Source organism: Triticum dicoccoides, chromosome 5B (genome assembly GCF_002162155.2).
Source record: "Triticum dicoccoides isolate Atlit2015 ecotype Zavitan chromosome 5B, WEW_v2.0, whole genome shotgun sequence".
NCBI classification, from domain to species: Eukaryota; Viridiplantae; Streptophyta; class Magnoliopsida; order Poales; family Poaceae; genus Triticum; species Triticum dicoccoides.
In genome coordinates, this window is record NC_041389.1 from 234,794,613 (window position 1) to 234,817,866 (window position 23,254).

Consider the following 23,254-nt stretch of genomic DNA (forward strand, 5'->3'; position numbering starts at 1 on the left):
ACACTGTTCATTACGGGCCAGTTTCACCACGGGCCGTTAATGGGTATAAAGTGATACGTTGTTCATTACGGGCTAATTTCACCACGGGCCGTTAATGGGCCAAGAGTTACAAAGGGCCTCATATGGGCGGAAAGACGTCATGGGCCATACATGGGCCGGAAGTTAAAACAGACTGGAATTATATTGGACGGCCCAGATGACGCTACTTGGCCTAATTGGGATAGGTCGTAATAGGCCCTGGTTTAGCAGGCTGTAAATGGGCTATATGCGAACCGGTCGTTAACAGACTTTCCGCGGGCCGGCCTGCCACCTTTTGACCAAGTCAAATGGGTCGGCCTTTTCACAGGAATGGGCCTCTGTTGGGCCGTGCCACGTGTCGACGTATCATAGGCTCCTTTTGTCCAATGAGTGGATGACATCTATCCCAATGATGAGCCGACACGTGTTTCCTCCAGCAAATGATGATTTTACACATGGAAAATCCCCATTGGTCGGGGCTATTAACGGGTTATCGAATCCAAAACCGGACCCGATAGCTTAACGGCGTTCCATTACGGTGGATGCCACATGTCAGACACCCTTGACGAAAGCACTTCTGTGACGCGCGATTTATCGTCATGGAAGTGGACACTTCCGTGATGATAATTTTGGTAATGTCATGGAACACTTCTATGACAACACAGGTATGACTATCTTGATTCTATCATAAAATCGTCATGGATGTACATGCATGACAGAAAACGTGACCTACTGTGACAAACACATATCATTGCGGAAGTATATATTTTTGTAGTGCATGCATGATTTCTTTGTATAAGGGATGAGGTATTGCACTCGCACTAGCACCCATATCACATAAGCCATGATAACAATGATCTCCTATTTTAACAGAAACAACAGGCATGCCAACAACAAGTCTATGTTTATTTTTTGTATCGGGTCTAGCAATTCTAGCAGCTTCATCACAGAAGTAAATAACAAGCCCATCAATATTATCGACCAAGAGATCTTTAACTATAGCAATACTAGGTTCAACTTTAATTTGCTTAGTGGGCGTAGGTGTTCTAGCATTACTCTTATGAACCACAGTTGAAGCTTTAGCATGATCCTTTATTCTAACAGGGAAAGGTGGTTTCTCAATATAAGTAGTAGGAACAATAGGATCAACATTATAAGTAATAGTCTTTTCTTCAACTTTAATAGGTTCTACTACTTTTACTTCAATGTGAGGGTGATATTTAAACCACTTCTCCTTAGGGAGATCAACATGGTTAGCAAATGATTCACAGCAAGAAGCTACTATCTCATAGTCAAGTCCATATTTAGTGCTAAAATCATGAAAAGCATTGGTATCCATAAAAGATTTAACACAATCAAACTCAGGTGTTATACCTAACTCCTTACCTTCATCAAGTTCCCAATCCTCGGAGTTGTGTTTAATTCTTTCCAATAAATCCATTTGAATTCAATAGTCTTCATCATAAAAGAGCCAGTACAAGAGGTATCGAGCATGGAGCGATTGTTGAGAGAAAGCCGAGCATAAAATTTTTGAATAATAATTTCTCTTAAGAGCTGATTGGGGCATGAATATAACATTGAATTAAGCCCCCCCCAAGCTTGAGTGATACTTTCTCCTTCGTGAGGCCAAAAATTATATATATAATTATGATCACGATGAACCAGATGCATAGGATAAAACTTCTGATAAAATTCCAATTTCAATCGGTTGTAGTTCCATGCTCCAATATCATCACATAGCCTAAACCATGTCAATGCCTTTCCCTTCAAAGATAAAGAGAAGACCTTCTTCTTGATAACATTCTCGGGCATACCTGCAAGCTTAAATAATCCACAAACTTCATCCACATAGATTAGGTGCATATCGGGATGTAATGTTCCATCTCCTGTATAGGGATTAGCTAGCAGTTTCTCTATTATACTCGAAGGAATCTCAAAGTAAATATTTTCAGTAGGTTCAGTAGGTTGAGGAGCCACTCTTTGCTCTTCTGGTTGGGGTGAAGATACCCCGAACAAGCCCCTCAAAGATTATTTTCCGTAGTAACAAGTGACCGTAAATTTCAGCACATTATATAAATGTTTCCTTGCCAAATTCAACCTACCAAAGGCGCTTCACTCCCCGACAATGGCACCAGAAAAGATTCTTGATGACCCACAATTATAGGGGATCTATCGTAGTCCTTACGATAAGTAAGTGTGTCGAACCCAACGAGGAGCAGAAGGAAATGACAAGCGGTTTTCAGTAAGGTATTCTCTGCAAGCACTAAAATTATAGGTAACAGATAGTTTTGTGATAAGGTAATTCGTAACGGGTAACAAGTAACAAAAGTAACTAAGGAAGCAAGGTGGACCAATCCTTTTTGTAGCAAAGGACAAGCCTGGGAAAACTCTTATATGAAGCAAAGTGCTCCCAAGGACACATGGGAATTACGGTCAAGCTAGTTTTCATCATGCTTATATGATTCGCTTTCGTTACTTTGATAATTTGATATGTGGGTGGACCAGTGCTTGGGTACTGCCCTTCCTTGGACAATAATCCCACTTATGATTAACCCCTCTTGCAACCATCCGCAAAAACGAAATAAGAATTAAGGTAAACCTAACCATAGCATGAAACATATGGATCCAAATCAGCCCCTTACGAAGCAAAAAATAAACTAGGGTTTAAGCTTCTATCACCCTAGCAACCCATCATATACTTATTACTTCGCAATGCCTTCCCCTAGGCCCAAATCATGGTGAAGTGTCATGTAGTCGATGTTCACATAACACCACTAGAGGAGAGACAACATACATCTCATCAAAATATCGAACGAATACCAAATTCACATGATTACTTATAACAAGACTTCTCCCATGTCCTCAGGAACAAATGTAACTACTCACAAATCATATTCATGTTCATAATTAGAGGGGTATTAATATGCATTAAGGATCTGAACACATGATCTTCCACCGAATAAACCAACTAGCATCAACTACAAGGAGTAATCAACACTACTAGCAACCGATAGGTACCAGTCTGAGGTTTTGAGACAAAGATCGGATACAAGAGATGAACTAGGGTTTGAGAGGAGATGGTGCTGATGAAGATGTTGATGGAGATTGACCCCCTCCCAATGAGAGGATTGATGGTGATGATTTTGAGAGTAGAGTAATCAACACTACTAGTAACCCACATGTACCAATCTGAGGTTTTGAGACAAAGATCGGATACAAGAGATGAACTAGGGTGTGAGAGGAGATGGTGCTGGTGAAGATGTTGATGGAGATTGACCCCCTCCTAATGAGAGGATCGATGGTGATGATGATGGCGACGATTTCCCCCTCCCGGAGGGATGTTTCCCCAGCAAAACAGCTCCGCCGGAGCCCCAGATTGGTTCCGCCCAGGTTCTGCCTTGAGACGGCGGCGCTTCGTCCTGAAAGCTTCCTCATTATTTTTTTCGGGGCAAAAGACACCATATAGCAGAATATGGGTGTCGAGGGCCTGCCTGGTGGCCCACAAGACAGGGGGCGCGCCCAGGGTGTATGGCGCACCCTCTACCCTCGTGGCTGCTAGGTGGCCCCCCTCTGGTGCTTTATTCGCCCAATATTTTTAATATATTCCAAAACTGACTCTCATGGAGTTTCAGGACTTTTGGAGTTGTGCAGAATAGGTCTCTAATTTTTGCTCCTTTTATAGCCTAGAATTCCAGCAGCCGGCATTCTCCCTCTTCATGTAAACTTTGTAAAATAAGAGAGAAAAGGCATAAGTATTGTGACATAATGTATAGTAACAGCCCATAATGCTATAAATATTTATATAAAAGCATGATGCAAAATGGACGTATCAGACGTACGGCATCTTCGCCTACTTCCCATGAGTTCGCCTACATCGACATCTTCAACAACAAGGTGACCACCTACAAGTGAGGGTGACACTTCCATCTTTGGAAGTCCCTCAAGGTTGATGACCGAGCATGGGGAATTCCCTTCGGTCATGGAGACGAGCTATGAGGTACCACATCATATGGGCCTTCAACAACAAGATGGTGACAAGAAGGTCGAGCAAGGGCCATCCCCTTCGACCACGGCGATGACCACGAACCTCTTCAACAACATGAAGACGCGTCCCAACGGGACTCCTACTCCAAGTCAAGCAACAAGACCGCACATGAGACTTTATCTTTTGTCTCAGAGGGGAGTGAAGATTTGCCACATCCTACGGCATTCATCTTTGGAGTCGTTATGGATGAGGAGGTTGAGCGTGGGACTATCCCTTCAACTACGACGGCGATAGGAGTTGAGCATGGAGACATGTGCACCTACATCTCTCCGACACCCACATGATGAGATGCCCCAATTGCCATGTGAGTAGAGCCACCACCACATGAGTGTCTCCACCATATATGACATTGAGTGCATTTCCTATGAGAGGATGAGTGTGACCACCACTAGCCCCGCACACGAGAGCATGCCACACATCCTATGTGAGGTTGAGATCCATTCGAGTGACTCCACCAACCATATGAGTTAGTGAGCCACAACACTCGGTGAGTGAGGTAGTTGACACGGCACGTGAGGCCACTATGATTTCTAATGACTTACCCTCTACTCCTAGTGTGTTTTCCTTTTTGGTCCTAGATCTCCAACAAGACGAAGCGCCAATCCTCGACGAGTCCATACCTCAGTGAGCAAACCGATGGCCTTGATGGAAGAAGATGCACCCCCACATGGTACCATCAAGTTACAAGCTCACCTACAACACATGAGCGATGCTCCAAAGGTAACATAGGTGATGGTGCTACTTGTGTCCCACTAGTGGACTATCTTACCAATGATTGCTTGCATGATGTTGGCACACCTATCACCATGCTTCACGCTAGTACGACTTCCTCATGTCTTGACTTACCAATTTATGATGAATATGATGATGAGCATATTGAATTTCCTAGTTGTGATGTTATGCTCCATAGGATATCATGTGAAAATTCTATCGGTCACTTCATGTTTGACAATCCTTTGAACTTCTCATATGCTATGAGTGAGATCTCCCATGTTGCATCATTACAATCTCAACATAGTAACTATGCATGCCCCATTAAAATAAATCCTATTTGCACTTGTGGCATAGATGACGAGATGATGGTCATTGGCTTTTGTTTTTCATGTGATGATACTGCCATGCTTCCTTTACATTATTTGCGCAATTCCTCTATTATACCATGCCATGATCATATAGAACCAAATATGCTTTGTTTTGGATGTTTTAAATATTCTCCATGTAATGTTTCCACTAATGCTCATGAGGAGACCCCCATAGTTTCCTCATACATATTAGCAGATTTTGATGCATCCCATACTTTGCATGTTTCCCATGATTGTGTGCACCATATGCATTCCATGAATAACAATGCTCTATATATTTCTCATGATGCATTACATGCTTTGAGTCTCCATTATGCTATACATAAGACCAAACCTACCGTGATGGATGACATGTTTCTATATCACACATCTCATTTATTTGAGCATTGGATATTTTGTGCTAACCAACACAAGCACGCGCGCATCATAATGGATGATGTGTACATATACCACGCACACATAATTTCCCTTTGTCTTTGTTTTGTGTAGGTACTCGCGTATACTCGTCAACCTCTCAATCCCAAGAGTTGATGAAATGAGCTCTTGAGAGCAATGCCGATTTGGGATCCCGTGGATTATCCTTCCCACCATCCTCTTCACGCAATGACCACGCGCATCTCTTTTACTTGGCTCTCACACGACTATGGGCTATTTACCACTTGTCACCTTATGCCCATTCTATCGTGTTCAGTTTGCATGTTATGCCCCTTAAAATTATTTTGCCATGCAATTGTGACCCTTGCTTGCATCTACCCATGATTCACCATTATGCTACACCTATGTGTATTTACATGCTTGGTGGAGATCCTAGTAGCTATTGCAATGATTTCTTTGTGCCCCGTGCTATTGATGCTTGTTGTGTTCGGAGAGTCATGATGTCCCATTGCTATTTACATATGGCCTCTCGCCAATACATTGATGATATTTTGCTCATATCTTGTTTTCATGCTTGGGATATGTCATGTGCATTATTCATGCCCACTATTTGTACACATGACATGCTTGCCATGATTCCTTCTAGTATGTAGCATCTTCACACTACTAGCTTGCATGACTTGATCACTATGATTGATTGCTTTGTAGCATCATCCATGTTCCATTCTTACTCGCTTTCTTGGGCTGATGACATATATGTTCATGCCTCTCACATGATATATCTTGTTCATTGTCGCTTGCCTCCCATAGTTGCATCTATGTTTATTGATCTTTGAGACATGGACACTTTACTTGTGATGCATGCTTGTTCCATTGAGCCTAATGCATTTGGTCGTTCCTGCCTCATATACTTCCATACCATGCCACATTCCCTTGTACCTTATTATGATGAGAATGATGAGAACACTTGTTGGGTATTTCACCACACGAATGATAGGTTTTGCATTTCCGCTAACCTCATTTCTTTTTCCAAGTGTTTCTCATGTTCTTTCATTTTGAAGGATTCACAAGGCGATACCGTCATGAGACATATTGGTCATGTCAAGGTGTACATGATGTGCGACACCAACATTCTCAAGAAACTACTAAAGGTGAACTCCTTCCCTTTGAGCCATTCTCCTATACGCATATTGGATGAACCATTCTTTCATTGTTGTTTGCTCCTTCTTTTTTACATGATACATCTATTGGATGGAGGACCGACATTGGAGATGGACCCGATGGACCTTCAAGTTGAGGAGTGCCACGGCATTGAGGTTTGGTACAACACCACCCATAACAAATTTGCATCTTATGCATGGATTGACTCACATTATGATTGCCTTGTTGCATCTTGTATTACCATGTCATCCATGATGTATGAACTTATGCATTTCCTTTGCAAATTCGTTGTGATCTTCCTTGATGGCATATTCATTCATAATGATCACATTCACCACCATCAATTGCATGATCGCATACTCATACCGAGCACAAATTACCATGTTCATGCTCTTGATAAACCATCACACTATGACATCATTTTGCACAATGGTAGAATTTGTAGTTTTGTGCACCATACCAATTGCCATACTTTTGTGAGCACAACAAATGAATTTGCTCCCATGAATGCTTTACATATCATTCTACATATTTGTATAAGCATCATGTGTCTTGCCACACAAAAACTTGTCACACACACTCATTATTTCATGATGGACATTTTGTGTGCGCTAACCATTGTATTTTTGAGTGTCATCTGTGTTTGCTCTTCTTGTGTGTATATCACTCCGGAGACACCTTGGATTACTTGGATTGCGCCATGTCTTCAACTCCGTCCAACTACAAGTTCGTCAAAGACAACCGTTTCCACGGTGATGAGGTTTACGATCCGAGGTCGGATCTTTCCCAAGGGGAGGGGGAGATGAAGGAAATATGCCCTAGAGGCAATAATAAAGTTATTATTTATTTCCTTATAATCATGATAAATGTTTATTATTCATGCTAGAATTGTATTTACCGGAAACATAATACATTTGTGAATACATAGACAAACAGAGTGTCACTAGTATGCCTCTACTTGGCTAGCTCGTTAATCAAAGATGGTTATGTTTCCTAACCATGAACAATGAGTTGTTATTTGATTAACGAGGTCACATCATTAGTAGAATGATCTGATTGACATGACCCATTCCATTAGCTTAGCACCCGATCGTTTAGTATGTTGCTATTGCTTTCTTCATGACTTATACATGTTCCTATGACTATGAGATTATGCAACTCCCGTTTACCGGAGGAACACTTTGGGTACTACCAAACGTCACAACGTAACTGGGTGATTATAAAGGAGTACTACAGGTGTCTCCAATGGTCGATGTTGGGTTGGCGTATTTCGAGATTAGGATTTGTCACTCCGATTGTCGGAGAGGTATCTCTGGGCCCTCTCGGTAATACACATCACATAAGCCTTGCAAGCATTACAACTAATATGTTAGTTGTGAGATGATGTATTACAGAACGAGTAAAGAGACTTGCCAGTAACGAGATTGAACTAGGTATTGGATACCAACGATCGAATCTCGGGCAAGTAACATACCGATGACAAAGGGAACAACGTATGTTGTTATGCGGTCTGACCGATAAAGATCTTTGTAGAATATGTAGGAGCCAATATGGGCATCCAGGTCCCGCTATTGGTTATTGACCAGAGACGTGTCTCGGTCATGTCTACATTGTTCTCGAACCCGTAGGGTCCGCACGCTTAAGGTTACGATGACAGTTATATTATGAGTTTATGCATTTTGATGTACCGAAGGTTGTTCGGAGTCCCGGATGTGATCACGGACATGACGAGGAGTCTCGAAATGGTCGAGACGTAAAGATTGATATATTGGAAGCCTATATTTGGATATCGGAAGTGTTCCGGGTGAAATCGGGATTTTACCGGAATACCGGGAGGGTTACCGGAACCCCCCGGGAGCTATTTGGGCCATAGTGGGCCTTAGTGGAAAAGAGAAGGGGCTGCCCTAGATGGGCTGCGCGCCCCCCCTTCCCCTAGTCCTATTAGGACTAGGAGAGGTGGCCGGTGAAGGAAATATGCCCTAGAGACAATAATAAAGTTATTATTTATTTCCTTATTTCATGATAAATGTTTATTATTCATGCTAGAATTGTATTAACCGGAAACATAATACATGTGTGAATACATAGACAAACAAAGTGTCACTAGTATGCCTCTACTTGACTAGCTCGTTAATCAAAGATGGTTATGTTTCCTAACCATGAACAATGAGTTGTTATTTGATTAACGAGGTCACATCATTAGTAGAATGATCTGATTGACATGACCCATTCCATTAGCTTAGCACCCGATCGTTTAGTATGTTGCTATTGCTTTCTTCATGACTTATACATGTTCCTATGACTATGAGATTATGCAACTCCCGTTTACCGGAGGAACACTTTGGGTACTACCAAACGTCACAACGTAACTGGGTGATTATAAACGAGTACTACAGGTGTCTCCAATGGTCGATGTTGGGTTGGCGTATTTCGAGATTAGGATTTGTCACTCCGATTGTCGGAGAGGTATCTCTGGGCCCTCTCGGTAATACACATCACATAAGCCTTGCAAGCATTACAACTAATATGTTAGTTGTGAGATGATGTATTACGGAACGAGTAAAGAGACTTGCCGGTAACGAGATTGAACTAGGTATTGGATACCGACGATCGAATCTCGGGCAAGTAACATACCGATGACAAAGGGAACAACGTATGTTGTTATGCGGTCTGACCGATAAAGATCTTCGTAGAATATGTAGGAGCCAATATGGGCATCCAGGTCCCGCTATTGGTTATTGACCGGAGACGTGTCTCGGTCATGTCTACATTGTTCTCGAACCCGTAGGGTCCGCACACTTAAGGTTACGATGACAGTTATATTATGAGTTTATGCATTTTTGATGTACCGAAGGTTGTTCGGAGTCCCGGATGTGATCACGGACATGACGAGGAGTCTCGAAATGGTCGAGACATAAAGATTGATATATTGGAAGTCTATGTTTGGACATCGGAAGTGTTCCGGGTGAAATCGGGATTTTACCGGGTTACCGGGAGGTTACCGGAACCCCCCGGGAGCCATATGGGCCATCATGGGCCTTAGTGGAAAGGAGAAAGGGGCAGCCCAAGGGGGCTGCGCGCCTCCCCCCTTCCCCTAGTCCTATTAGGACTAGGAGAGGTGGCCGGCCACCCCTCTCCCTCTTTCCCCTTTGGGGATTCCTAGTTGGAATAGGATTGGAGGGGAGTCCTACTCCCGGTAGGAGTAGGACTCCTCCTGCGCCACCTCCCCTTGGCCGGCCAGCCTCCCCTCCTCTCCTCCTTTATATACGGAGGCAGGGGCACCTCTAAACACACAAGTTGACACAAGTTGATCCACGTGATCGATTCCTTAGCCGTGTGCGGTGCCCCCTGCCACCATATTCCTCGATAATACTGTAGCGGAGTTTAGGCGAAGCCCTGCTGCTGTAGTTCATCAAGATCGTCACCACGCCGTGGTGCTGACGGAACTCTTCCCCGACACTTTGCTGGATCGGAGTCCGGGGATCGTCATCGAGCTGAACGTGTGCTCGAACTCGGAGGTGCCGTAGTTTCGGTGCTTGATCGGTTGGATCGTGAAGACGTACGACTACTTCCTCTACATCGTGTCATCGCTTCCGCAGTCGGTCTGCGTAGGGTACGTAGACAATACTCTCCCCCTCGTTGCTATGCATCACATGATCCTGTGTGCACGTAGGAAATTTTTTTGAAATTACTACGAAACCCTTCAGTGGCATCCGAGCCAGGTTATTTATGTTGATGTTATATGCACGAGTAGAACACAAGTGAGTTGTGGACGATACAAGTCATACTACCTACCAGCATGTCATACCTTGGTTCGGCGGTATTGTTGGACGAGGCGACCCAGACCAACCTTACGCGTACGCTTACGCGAGACCGGTTCCCTCGACGTGCTTTGCACAGAGATGGCTTGCGGGCGACTGCCTCTCCAACTTTAGTTGAACCAAGTATGGCTACGCCCGGTCCTTGCGAAGGTTAAAACGGAGTCTATTTGACAAACTATCGTTGTGGTTTTGATGCGTAGGTGAGATTGGTTCTTACTTAAGCCCGTAGCAGCCACGTAAAACATGCAACAACAAAGTAGAGGACGTCTAACTTGTTTTTGCAGGGCATGTTGTGATGTGATATGGTCAAGGCATGATGCTGAATTTTATTGTATGAGATGATCATGTTTTGTAACCAAGTTATCGGCAACTGGCAGGAGCCATATGGTTGTCGCTTTATTGTATGCAATGCAATCGCGATGTAATGCTTTACTTTATTACTAAACAGTAGTGATAGTCGTGGAAGCATAAGATTGGCGAGACGACAACGATGCTACGATGGAGATCAAGGTGTCGCGCCGGTGACGATGGTGATCATGACGGTGCTTCGGAGATGGAGATCACAAGCACAAGATAATGATGGCCATATCATATCACTTATATTGATTGCATGTGATGTTTATCTTTTTATGCATCTTATCTTGCTTTGATTGACGGTAGCATTATAAGATGATCTCTCACTAAATTATCAAGAAGTGTTCTCCCTGAGTATGCACCGTTGCGAAAGTTCTTCATGCTGAGACACCACGTGATGATCGGGTGTGATAGGCTCTACGTTCAAATACAACGGGTGCAAAACAGTTGCGCACGCAGAATACTCAGGTTAAACTTGACGAGCCTAGCATATGCAGATATGGCCTCGGAACACGGAGACCGAAAGGTCGAGCGTGAATCATATAGTAGATATGATCAACATAATGATGTTCACCGATGAAACTACTCCATCTCACGTGATGATCGGACATGGTTTAGTTGATTTGGATCACGTGATCACTTAGAGGATTAGAGGGATGTCTATCTAAGTGGGAGTTCTTAAGTAATATGATTAATTGAACTTAAATTTATCATGAACTTAGTACCTGATAGTATCTTGCTTGTTTATGTTGATTGTAGATAGATGGCTCGTGCTGTTGTTCCGTTGAATTTTAATGCGTTCCTTGAGAAAGCAAAGTTGAAAGATGATGGTAGCAATTACACAGACTGGGTCCGTAACTTGAGGATTATCCTCATTGCTGCACAGAAGAATTACGTCCTGGAAGCACCGCTGGGTGCCATGCCTGCTGCTGGAGCAACGCCAGATGTTATGAACATCTGGCAGAGCAAAGCTGATGACTACTCGATAGTTCAGTGTGCCATGCTTTACGGCTTAGAATCGGGACTTCAACGACGTTTTGAACGTCATGGAGCATATGAGATGTTCCAGGAGTTGAAGTTAATATTTCAAGCAAATGCCCGAATTGAGAGATATGAAGTCTCCAATAAGTTCTATAGCTGCAAGATGGAGGAGAACAGTTCTGTCAGTGAGCATATACTCAAAATGTCTGGGTATAATAATCACTTGATTCAATTGGGAGTTAATCTTCCGGATGATTGCGTCATTGACAGAATTCTCCAATCACTACCACCAAGCTACAAGAGTTTCATGATGAACTATAATATGCAAGGGATGAACAAGAATATTCCCGAGCTCTTCGCAATGCTGAAAGCTGCGGAGGTAGAAATCAAGAAGGAGCATCAAGTGTTGATGGTTAACAAGACCACTAGTTTCAAGAAAAAGGGCAAAGGGAAGAAAAAGGGGAACTTCAAGAAGAACGGCAAGCAAGTTGCTGCTCAAGAGAAGAAACCCAAGTCTGGACCTAAACCTGAAACTGAGTGCTTCTACTGCAAGCAGACTGGTCACCGGAAGCGGAACTGCCCCAAATATTTGGCGGATAAGAAGGATGGCAAGGTGAACAAAGGTATATGTGATATACATGTTATTGATGTGTACCTTACTAATGCTCGCAGTAGCACCTGGGTATTCGATACTGGTTCTGTTGCTAATATTTGCAACTCGAAACAGGGGCTACGGATTAAGCGAAGATTGGCTAAGGACGAGGTGACGATGCGCGTGGGAAACGGTTCCAAAGTCGATGTGATCGCAATCGGCACGCTACCTCTACATCTACCTTCGGGATTAATATTAGACCTAAGTAATTGTTATTTGGTGCCAGCGTTGAGCATGAACATTATATCTGGATCTTGTTTAATGCGAGACGGTTATTCATTTAAATCAGAGAATAATGGTTGTTCTATTTATATGAGTAATATCTTTTATGGTCATGCACCCTTGAAGAGTGGTCTATTCTTATTAAATCTCGATAGTAGTAATACACATATTCATAATGTTGAAACCAAAAGATGCAGAGTTGATAATGAAAGTGCAACTTATTTGTGGCACTGTCGTTTAGGTCATATCGGTATAAAGCGCATGAAGAAACTCCATACTGATGGACTTTTGGAACCACTTGATTATGAATCACTTGGTACTTGCGAACCGTGCCTCATGGGCAAGATGACTAAAACACCGTTCTCCGGTACTATGGAGAGAGCAACAGATTTGTTGGAAATCATACATACCGATGTATGTGGTCCGATGAATATTGAGGCTCGAGGCGGATATCGTTATTTTCTCACCTTCACAGATGATTTGAGCAGATATGGATATATCTACTTAATGAAGCATAAGTCTGAAACATTTGAAAAGTTCAAAGAATTTCAGAGTGAAGTTGAAAATCATCGTAACAAGAAAATAAAATTTCTATGATCTGATCGTGGAGGAGAATATTTGAGTTACGAGTTTGGTGTACATTTGAAAAACTGTGGAATAGTTTCGCAACTCACGCCACCCGGAACACCACAGCGTAATGGTGTGTCCGAACGTCGTAATCGTACTTTACTAGATATGGTGCGATCTATGATGTCTCTTACTGATTTACCACTATCATTTTGGGGATATGCTTTAGAGACGGCCGCATTCACGTTAAATAGGGCACCATCAAAATCCGTTGAGACGACGCCTTATGAACTGTGGTTTGGCAAGAAACCAAAGTTGTCGTTTCTTAAAGTTTGGGGCTGCGATGCTTATGTGAAAAAAACTTCAACCTGATAAGCTCGAACCCAAATCGGAGAAATGTGTCTTCATAGGATACCCAAAGGAAACTGTTGGGTACACCTTCTATCACAGATCCGAAGGAAAAAACATTCATTGCTAAGAATGGATCATTTCTAGAGAAGGAGTTTCTCTCGAAAGAAGTGAGTGGGAGGAAAGTAGAACTTGACGAGGTAACTGTACCTGCTCCCTTACTGGAAAGTAGTTCATCACAGAAAACTGTTTCAGTGACACCTACACCAGTTAGTGAGGAAGCCAATGATAATGATCATGAAACTTCAGATCAAGATACTACTGAACCGCGTAGATCAACCAGAGTAAGATCCGCACCAGAGTGGTACGGTAATCCTGTTCTGGAGGTCATGCTACTAGATCATGATGAACCTATGAACTATGAAGGAGCGATGGTGAGCCCAGATTCCGTAAAGTGGCTTGAAGCCATGAAATCTGAGATGGGATCCATGTATGAAAACAAAGTATGGACTTTGGTTGACTTGCCCGATGATCGGCAAGCAATTGAGAATAAATGGATTTTTAAGAAGAAGACTGACGCTGATGGTAATGTTACTGTCTACAAAGCTCGACTTGTGGCAAAAGGTTTTCGACAAGTTCAAGGAATTGACTACGATGAGACCTTCTCACCCGTAGCGATGCTTAAGTCCGTCCGAATCATGTTAGCAATTGCCGCATTTTATGATTATGAAATTTGGCAAATGGATGTCAAAACTGCATTCCTGAATGGATTTTTTGAAGAAGAGTTGTATATGATGCAACCAGAAGGTTTTGTCGATCCAAAGGGAGCTAACAAAGTGTGCAAGCTCCAGCGATCCATTTATGGACTGGTGCAAGCCTCTCGGAGTTGGAATAAACGTTTTGATAGTGTGATCAAAGCATTTGGTTTTATACAGACTTTCGGAGAAGCCTGTATTTACAAGAAAGTGAGTGGGAGCTCTGTAGCATTTCTGATATTATATGTGGATGACATATTACTGATTGGAAATGATATAGAATTTCTGGATAGCATAAAGGGATACTTGAATAAAAGTTTTTCAATGAAAGACCTCGGTGAAGCTGCTTACATATTAGGCATTAAGATCTATAGAGATAGATCAAGACACTTAATTGGACTTTCACAAAGCACATACCTTGACAAAATTTTGAAGAAGTTCAAAATGGATCAAGCGAAGAAAGGGTTCTTGCCTGTGTTACAAGGTGTGAAATTGAGTAAGACTCAATGCCCGACCACTGCAGAAGATAGAGAGAATATGAAAGATGTTCCCTATGCATCAGCCATAGGCTCTATCATGTATGCAATGCTATGTACCAGACCTGATGTGTGCCTTGCTATAAGTTTAGCAGGGAGGTACCAAAGTAATCCAGGAATGGATCACTGGACAGCGGTCAAGAACATCCTGAAATACCTATAAAGGACTAAGGATATGTTTCTCATATATGGAAGTGACAAAGAGCTCATCGTAAAAGGTTACGTTGATGCAAGCTTTGACACTGATCCGGACGATTCTAAATCGCAAACCGGATACGTGTTTACATTAAACGGTGGAGCTGTCAGTTGGTGCAGTTCTAAACAAAGCGTCGTAGCGGGATCTACATGTGAAGCGGAATACATAGCTGCTTCGGAAGCAGCAAATGAAGGAGTCTGGATGAAGGAGTTCATATCCGATCTAGGTGTCATACCTAGTGCATCGGGTCCAATGAAAATCTTTTGTGACAATACTGGTGCAATTGCCTTGGCAAAGGAATCCAGATTTCACAAAAGGACCAAACACATCAAGAGACGCTTCAACTCCATCCGGGATCTAGTCCAGGTGGGAGACATAGAGATTTGTAAGATACATACGGATCTGAATATTGCAGACCCGTTGACTAAGCCTCTTCCACGAGCAAGACATGATCAGCACCAAAGCTCCATGGGTGTTAGATTCATTACAGTGTAATCTAGATTATTGACTCTAGTGCAAGTGGGAGACTGAAGGAAATATGCCCTAGAGGCAATAATAAAGTTATTATTTATTTATTTCCTTATAATCATGATAAATGTTTATTATTCATGCTAGAATTGTATTTTCCGGAAACATAATACATGTGTGAATACATAGACAAACAGAGTGTCACTAGTATGCCTCTACTTGACTAGCTCGTTAATCAAAGATGGTTATGTTTCCTAACCATGAACAATGAGTTGTTATTTGACTAACGAGGTCACATCATTAGTAGAATGATCTGATTGACATGACCCATTCCATTAGCTTAGCACCTGATCGTTTAGTATGTTGCTATTGCTTTCTTCATGACTTATACATGTTCCTACGACTATGAGATTATGCAACTCCCGTTTACCGGAGGAACACTTTGGGTACTACCAAACGTCACAACGTAAATGGGTGATTATAAAGGAGTACTACAGGTGTCTCCAATGGTCGATGTTGGGTTGGCGTATTTCGAGATTAGGATTTGTCACTCCGATTGTCGGAGAGGTATCTCTGGGACCTCTCGGTAATACACATCACATAAGCCTTGCAAGCATTACAACTAATATGTTAGTTGTGAGATGATGTATTACGGAACGAGTAAAGAGACTTGCCGGTAACGAGATTGAACTAGGTATTGGATACCGACGATCGAATCTCGGGCAAGTAACATACCGATGACAAAGGGAACAACGTATGTTGTTATGCGGTCTGACCGATAAAGATCTTTGTAGAATATGTAGGAGCCAATATGGGCATCCAGGTCCCGCTATTGGTTATTGACCGGAGACGTGTCTCGGTCATGTCTACATTGTTCTCGAACCCGTAGGGTCCGCACGCTTAAGGTTACGATGACAGTTATATTATGAGTTTATGCATTTTGATGTACCGAAGATTGTTCGGAGTCCCGGATGTGATCACGGACATGACGAGGAGTCTCGAAATGGTCGAGACATAAAGATTGATATATTGGAAGTCTATGTTTGGACATCGGAAGTGTTCCGGGTGAAATCGGGATTTTACCGGGTTACCGGGAGGTTACCGGAACCCCCCGGGAGCCATATGGGCCATCATGGGCCTTAGTGGAAAGGAGAAAGGGGCAGCCCAAGGGGGCTGCGCGCCTCCCCCCTTCCCCTAGTCCTATTAGGACTAGGAGAGGTGGCCGGCCACCCCTCTCCCTCTTTCCCCTTTGGGGATTCCTAGTTGGAATAGGATTGGAGGGGAGTCCTACTCCCGGTAGGAGTAGGACTCCTCCTGCGCCACCTCCCCTTGGCCGGCCAGCCTCCCCTCCTCTCCTCCTTTATATACGGAGGCAGGGGCACCTCTAAACACACAAGTTGACACAAGTTGATCCACGTGATCGATTCCTTAGCCGTGTGCGGTGCCCCCTGCCACCATATTCCTCGATAATACTGTAGCGGAGTTTAGGCGAAGCCCTGCTGCTGTAGTTCATCAAGATCGTCACCACGCCGTGGTGCTGACGGAACTCTTCCCCGACACTTTGCTGGATCGGAGTCCGGGGATCGTCATCGAGCTGAACGTGTGCTCGAACTCGGAGGTGCCGTAGTTTCGGTGCTTGATCGGTTGGATCGTGAAGATGTACGACTACTTCCTCTACGTCGTGTCATCGCTTCCGCAGTCGGTCTGCGTAGGGTACGTAGACAATACTCTCCCCCTCGTTGCTATGCATCACATGATCCTGTGTGCACGTAGGAAATTTTTTTGAAATTACTACGAAACCCTTCAGGAGATGATGCGGAGCATCCCATGATCATCCCCATGTACACTTCGACTACTCCCCAAGCCCCAAGAGGACATACGATGAGACCTCGACCATACGCCATTGGACACAAGGTGAACTAACTCCTCTTCGAACCGTCACTTTCCACATGTGAGACATGGCTACTACCTCATGCATGGACCTTGCATATACTCAGGTACAACCGAGATGACCATGGAGAATACAAGGACCAAGGCTAAGCATGGAAGAGGAGAAGGAAGAAGAAGAACGGAGCAAGACAGGACCTGCCCAGATCATCCGGATCCCCAGCCGGACGATCCAAATAGAGCCCGGACGATCCGGACGACCACCCGGACGATCCGGACAATGTTCCCGAAGACACCTGAAGCCTGCTCGTCGAAGACGGATGATCCGGATCATCCGGAAGGAGCCGGACATCTGGACCAGGTCCCGGATCATCCGGACCAGCTGCTGCCGCTACAACACCTCCGGACGATCCGGACGGTCGCCCGGATCATCCGGACCCCCGACACCCAGATCATCCGGGCCACCATCTGGATCATCCGGACCCCTCCTGCGTGCGTGACTTGGGCCGAAGCCATGTACCTCTTATCCCCCTAGCCTATATATACTCCTCCACCCGCACTTCTCTAGGGTTAGCAAAGGATTAGCTCATTTGAGAGATAGAGGTTTGCCCATCCACTTGGTTACTTCTCTATTGGAGTCCATGACCTCTTCGGAGAAGATCCCCCAAGCAGATTCAAGACCCCTGACGGGAAGACCCCCCTCAAGACCTCCTCACAGAGAAGAACTTGCTACTTGTATCGTCCTTTGTTGATCATGGATCGTGTATCTCTTTATGTTTCAAGAATCCAGCATATGTGTAATCGAATCTTGTTGGTTTGAGTGATTTCTCTCCTCGTGTTCTTCGTGTTCATCGTGGGATCCTCTCCAATCATGAAAGATCGGATAACTAGGGTTCTACCATACATCAATTGCTATGCATGTTCCCATTGCATCTAGTTGGTTACATGCTTACTTGGTAGTATTATTGTCATGTTCTTGCATGGTATTTAGTTCTGATGCTAGTGGTCATGCTATGCTCATGTGTAGTGTTATGCTTATGCTCGTCAGTATGCCATGCTCATTTGGATAAATGATTCATTGTTGTTGATATGTTTAATGGTGATGTTGCTCATCCATGCTCATGTTGATATCATGCATTATAGTTGCATCATGTTATTTTGATATGGCTCAACTTATTGCCTTCAAGTTTAACCGGACTTAAATGAGCTTGAACAATTGTTAGCTGAGTCATGGTGCCACCAAATCGAGCTTACCAGTGCAACCACATTTGCCTTTTATGGGAAGGCCCTAATGCGGTCTATTGTCATGCCTCTCACCGATGCCTCCAGCGAGTGAAGGTTATGTGCGCGCGGTACCCTGATCGGGTAAGAGGCCATAAGCCTTGTGTGCCCATTGTTGTTATAAGCTACCTTGTCCCCATTTGGGACAGTTTATGTTTTGCCACGACGGTGTCCGTTGGGTGTCATGAGGTGACACGGGGCCACCCATGACTTAGCCCAAAGGGGAGTTTGTCGGAGTGGCTAGGAGAGCATGATGGCAATAGATTGGTTTTTCAGAACACCGTTGGTCCGCCCAAATGGGAGCGCGAGTCCATGGGTTCCGTAGTGTGGGTACAACGTACTAACCTCTGCAGAGTGTGTGTCAAATCTATCGATAGCCGCGCCCGCGGATATGGTTCCAGTTCGTAGTAGGTCACACTATGAGCCAACTGAAATAATAACTTGCTTAATAATAACCCCAGTTTGATGATGAAAGAAGTTGGTTGATCTTTATGTGATCACGAGATGATCACGGTGGTATCATGGATACCGAGGTTGGTAAGTTGATACATGAGATGGTTACGAGGTAACCCCGAATAAGAGTAAGTTGGTGCATGATATGGTTTGTCTGTTGCATGTTAGTGTCATCATGTTCATATGCTGATACTATGCTAAGATTGTTCTAGTTGTATCATGTTCATCCTATGCATGTCATGTCTGATAGTATCATGCTCATGATTGCTTGAACCTGTTAATGCCATGTTGTTGTTTGTCTTGACTGCTTTTGGTTATTGTGAGCTTGCAAGTACATTCGATGTACTAACTTGGCGTGTCATGCCAGTTTGCTGGTCGTGCCTGGATTGCTTGCTTGTTTGGTGTGGTCCCCATGTTTGCAAGCTAGGATAAATGTTCCAGCCAGAGTCCCTGCGGATTGGAGTCCATCATTATCGTTTGTTGTTCCACTACTAGTAGTTGTTCCGCTGCCTCGAGTTGTTATGCTTCTTGCATAGAGCAACTGTGGTTGGCGTAGCGTCGCCATGCCGGTGTTATTCATTGTAATATTGGAGACCCTGTATTGGTATTCATGTTGTAATAGAGAGCCGATTTATTCTATGCCAAGCAGTGTTGTATTCCAGAAGACTTCACCTCCATCTCTGGGATGGGATACGGGGCGTTTCGGTCTCTCTGAGCTAGGGAGCCACAGCGATTGGTATTAGAGCAAGTCTGGCTGTAGAGCGTCCTAGTCCGCTGGAACGTTAGAAAACGGTAGTATAGGGTCTAGTTGTGTCTTTGCTTGCTACATTTGGTTATTGCATTTGTTTGCTGCATATAGTCTTATTTCAGTTACCCCTAACCCTTTACTCCGTGCGTAGATGGCGGCCAGCTTCCATGAGTTCAATGCCTTCCCCAGTGCTCCCGGTGTTGTTCCTATTGCGTTCAACCCCACTTCTGCACCTCTCAGCTTTGTCACCCTCCTTGGCGATATGTGGTGTAGCATTTATCCCCTCAGAGATCCACCTCATTATCAAGTATTCCATTTTTCTACCGGAGGAAGAATCCTGGAGTATGTTGCCCATGTTCGTCTGCCTGCCCCGATTCCTGTTGGTAAGTGCACCTATAGTTTCCATGATGGTTATGGTGCTACTCCCGAGCGTGCCGTTCAGCTTGCCGCAATGGCAGGAATCACCGGTCTTCATCATCAAGAGAGCATGGTGCAAGAGAACCGTCTTATCAGTACTATCCCACCATCATCGAGGATCCTAAGCAGATCAAGTTCCCTTCTGTCAACCCTCAAGATGACCCGGCTATCTTCACCATGTCCCATTACATGATGGACGAGTGTTTTCTTATTTCCGAGTTATTCCAAAAAACAAGCAAAAAACAACAACTCGCACTGGGCACTATGTCAATAGGTTAGTCCCAAAAAATGATATAAAGTTGCTATAAACTGAACATAAAACATCCAAGAATGATAATATAACAACATGGAACAATAAAAAATTATAGATACGTTGGAGACATATCAGTTGCATGGCAATATATCTCGTAATTGTTATGAAATAACATGATAGGTTGGTATGGTGGCTGTTTTGAGGAAGATATAAGGAGGCTTATGTATGATAGAGCGTATAATATCACAGGGTTTGGATGCACTGGCAAAGTTTGCACCAACTCTCGAGGTGAGAAAGGGCAATGCACGCTCCCAAAGAGGCTAGGAAATTGCGGAAATGTAAGGGCACATATAATCCATGGACTCACATTAGTCATAAAGAACTCACATACTTATTGCGAAAGTTTATTAGCCCTCAAAGTAAAGTATTACTATGCATGCCCCTGGGGGGATAGATTGGTTGGAAGAAACCATCACTCGTCTCCGACCACCACTCATAAGGTAAACAGTCAATAATAAATCTTGCTCCAACTTCATAACATGACTAGAGACTATACATGCATGTTTCGGGGGTCACAAACCTTAACACCAATATTCTTACTAAACCACACTCATTCACTAGTACCCCCACATATCACCATCTTAATATCACAAAACTTTTGCAAGAAATCAAACATATCATATTCAGTGATCTACATGAAAGATTTTATTATATCTGTCATGGTTTTGTCACGAAAGATGTCCTCGTGAAAGGACTAAGTCTAGAGGCCATCACAACTAGGAGGTCGCTTGAGAGGGGCTGATCGAGAAACGAAGGACACGAGTTACCCAGGTTCGGCCCCTCACGGTGGAGGTAAAGACCTACTTCCTGCTTGATTGATATTGTCGGAAATCTTGATTACAAGGATGCATATTCACAGACCTAGCTTTCGATGATTGTAACTTAGTCTTTTCAACCTAAGCCCCCCCTTTATATATTAGTCGACTCCCCATGCTTTACCCATATCCTATTCTGCATGTCTCTCAAGGAATTTTCATCCTCAGGTCTTCGTCAAGCCGACCCATCAAGCATTGTCACGAGCCGGCCCATCATCTGCTGGGTCCGTCAGGTGGGAGCAACCCATGAGCCGGTGCGCTCTTGCCTGGGTCACTCCTCCTGCCGGGTCATAACATCGGGGAATATCCCCAACATTAGATGATGCGGAGCATCCCACATTCATCCCCATGTACACTCTGACTACTCTCCAAGCCCCAAGAGGACATATGATGAGACCTCAAACATACTCCATTGGACACAAGGTGAACTTGCTCCTCTCCGAATCGTCACTTTCCACATGTGAGACATGGCTACTACCTCAAACATATGTGCTATGCATGTCCAGGAACCAGGAGGAAGGCCATGGAGCAGCTAGGAGCCTTGGACAAGACGGCGAGGACACCAAGCGCGAGGAACAAGAGGAAGAGCTGCCAGGAAGCTACAGCTCTCGGACGTCCAACGAACTACGGATGACCGATGATCTCCGGACGTTTGACGCGTGGAGACTCCACCAGCCAGATCGACTCCAGCCGAGGCAACCTATAGCGCCCGGACGACCGCCAGACACTGGACATCCGACACCTCCAGTGACCGGACGACCGAGCCCCCTCCGGACGTCCAACACCAACAGTCTAGTACGGAAACGTCAGAAGTATGGAGACCTCCGGACGTCCGACGCCACCTGTCCAGAGCCAAAATGCCGGACGTCCGACAAGCACCGGACGACCGGACCCTCGCGAGCCACCGGACGTCCGGTACCTGTCAGACGACCGATGCCTGTGTGTGCGGAGCTTCGGGCCCAAGGCCCATGTACCCTTTTACTTCGCCCCCATTTGCACTTAGACTATAAATAGACCTCCTCCTCCTCATAGAGAGGGTCAGCGTTGATTTAGCTCATTTGTGAGATAGAGCCTCGCTCATCCATCCGGATCTACTCCTTGTGAGGGACCGACACCTCTTTGGAGAAGATCCACTTGGTGTAAGGACCTCCTCTCGGAGAAGACCATCTTCAAGACCTCCTCACGGAGAAGAACCGGTTACCCTATGTATCGTCCCTTGTTGGATTTGGATCTTGTACCCTTTTGTGTTTCGATGATCTAGCACATGTCTGACTTTATTCTTGTTGGTTGAGTATTCTCTCGTGTTTCTCCCCTTGTTCCCCTCCTCGTGTTCTTCGTGTTCTTCATAGGGATCCGCTCCAATCATGAAAGATCGGCCTCTAGGGTTCTACCCTACATCATCTTGGTATCAGAGCCAGGTTGATCATGTTTTTGGAGCCCCTACCCTTTGTTTTCTAGCTTGATTTTGTTGATTTCGTCCTTAATCCCAAAATCCCCACAAAAAATAGCCCCAATTTTTTTTGTGATTTGTTGGTTTGATGATGTTTTGTTGATTTTGAGCCATGGATTTGCTTGGTTTCAAGTGGATCTAGCATCTTCCCAAGTTTCCCCATCTTTCATCCACGAAATCTCATCAATTTTGACCCCAAAATCCCCAATTTCCGCCCAAAATTCGCATCTCGCGTTGACCCTGGCCCACCAGACGACCGATGTTTTTTCGGACGTCCGGACACCCCCAGAACCATCGGACGACTGACCA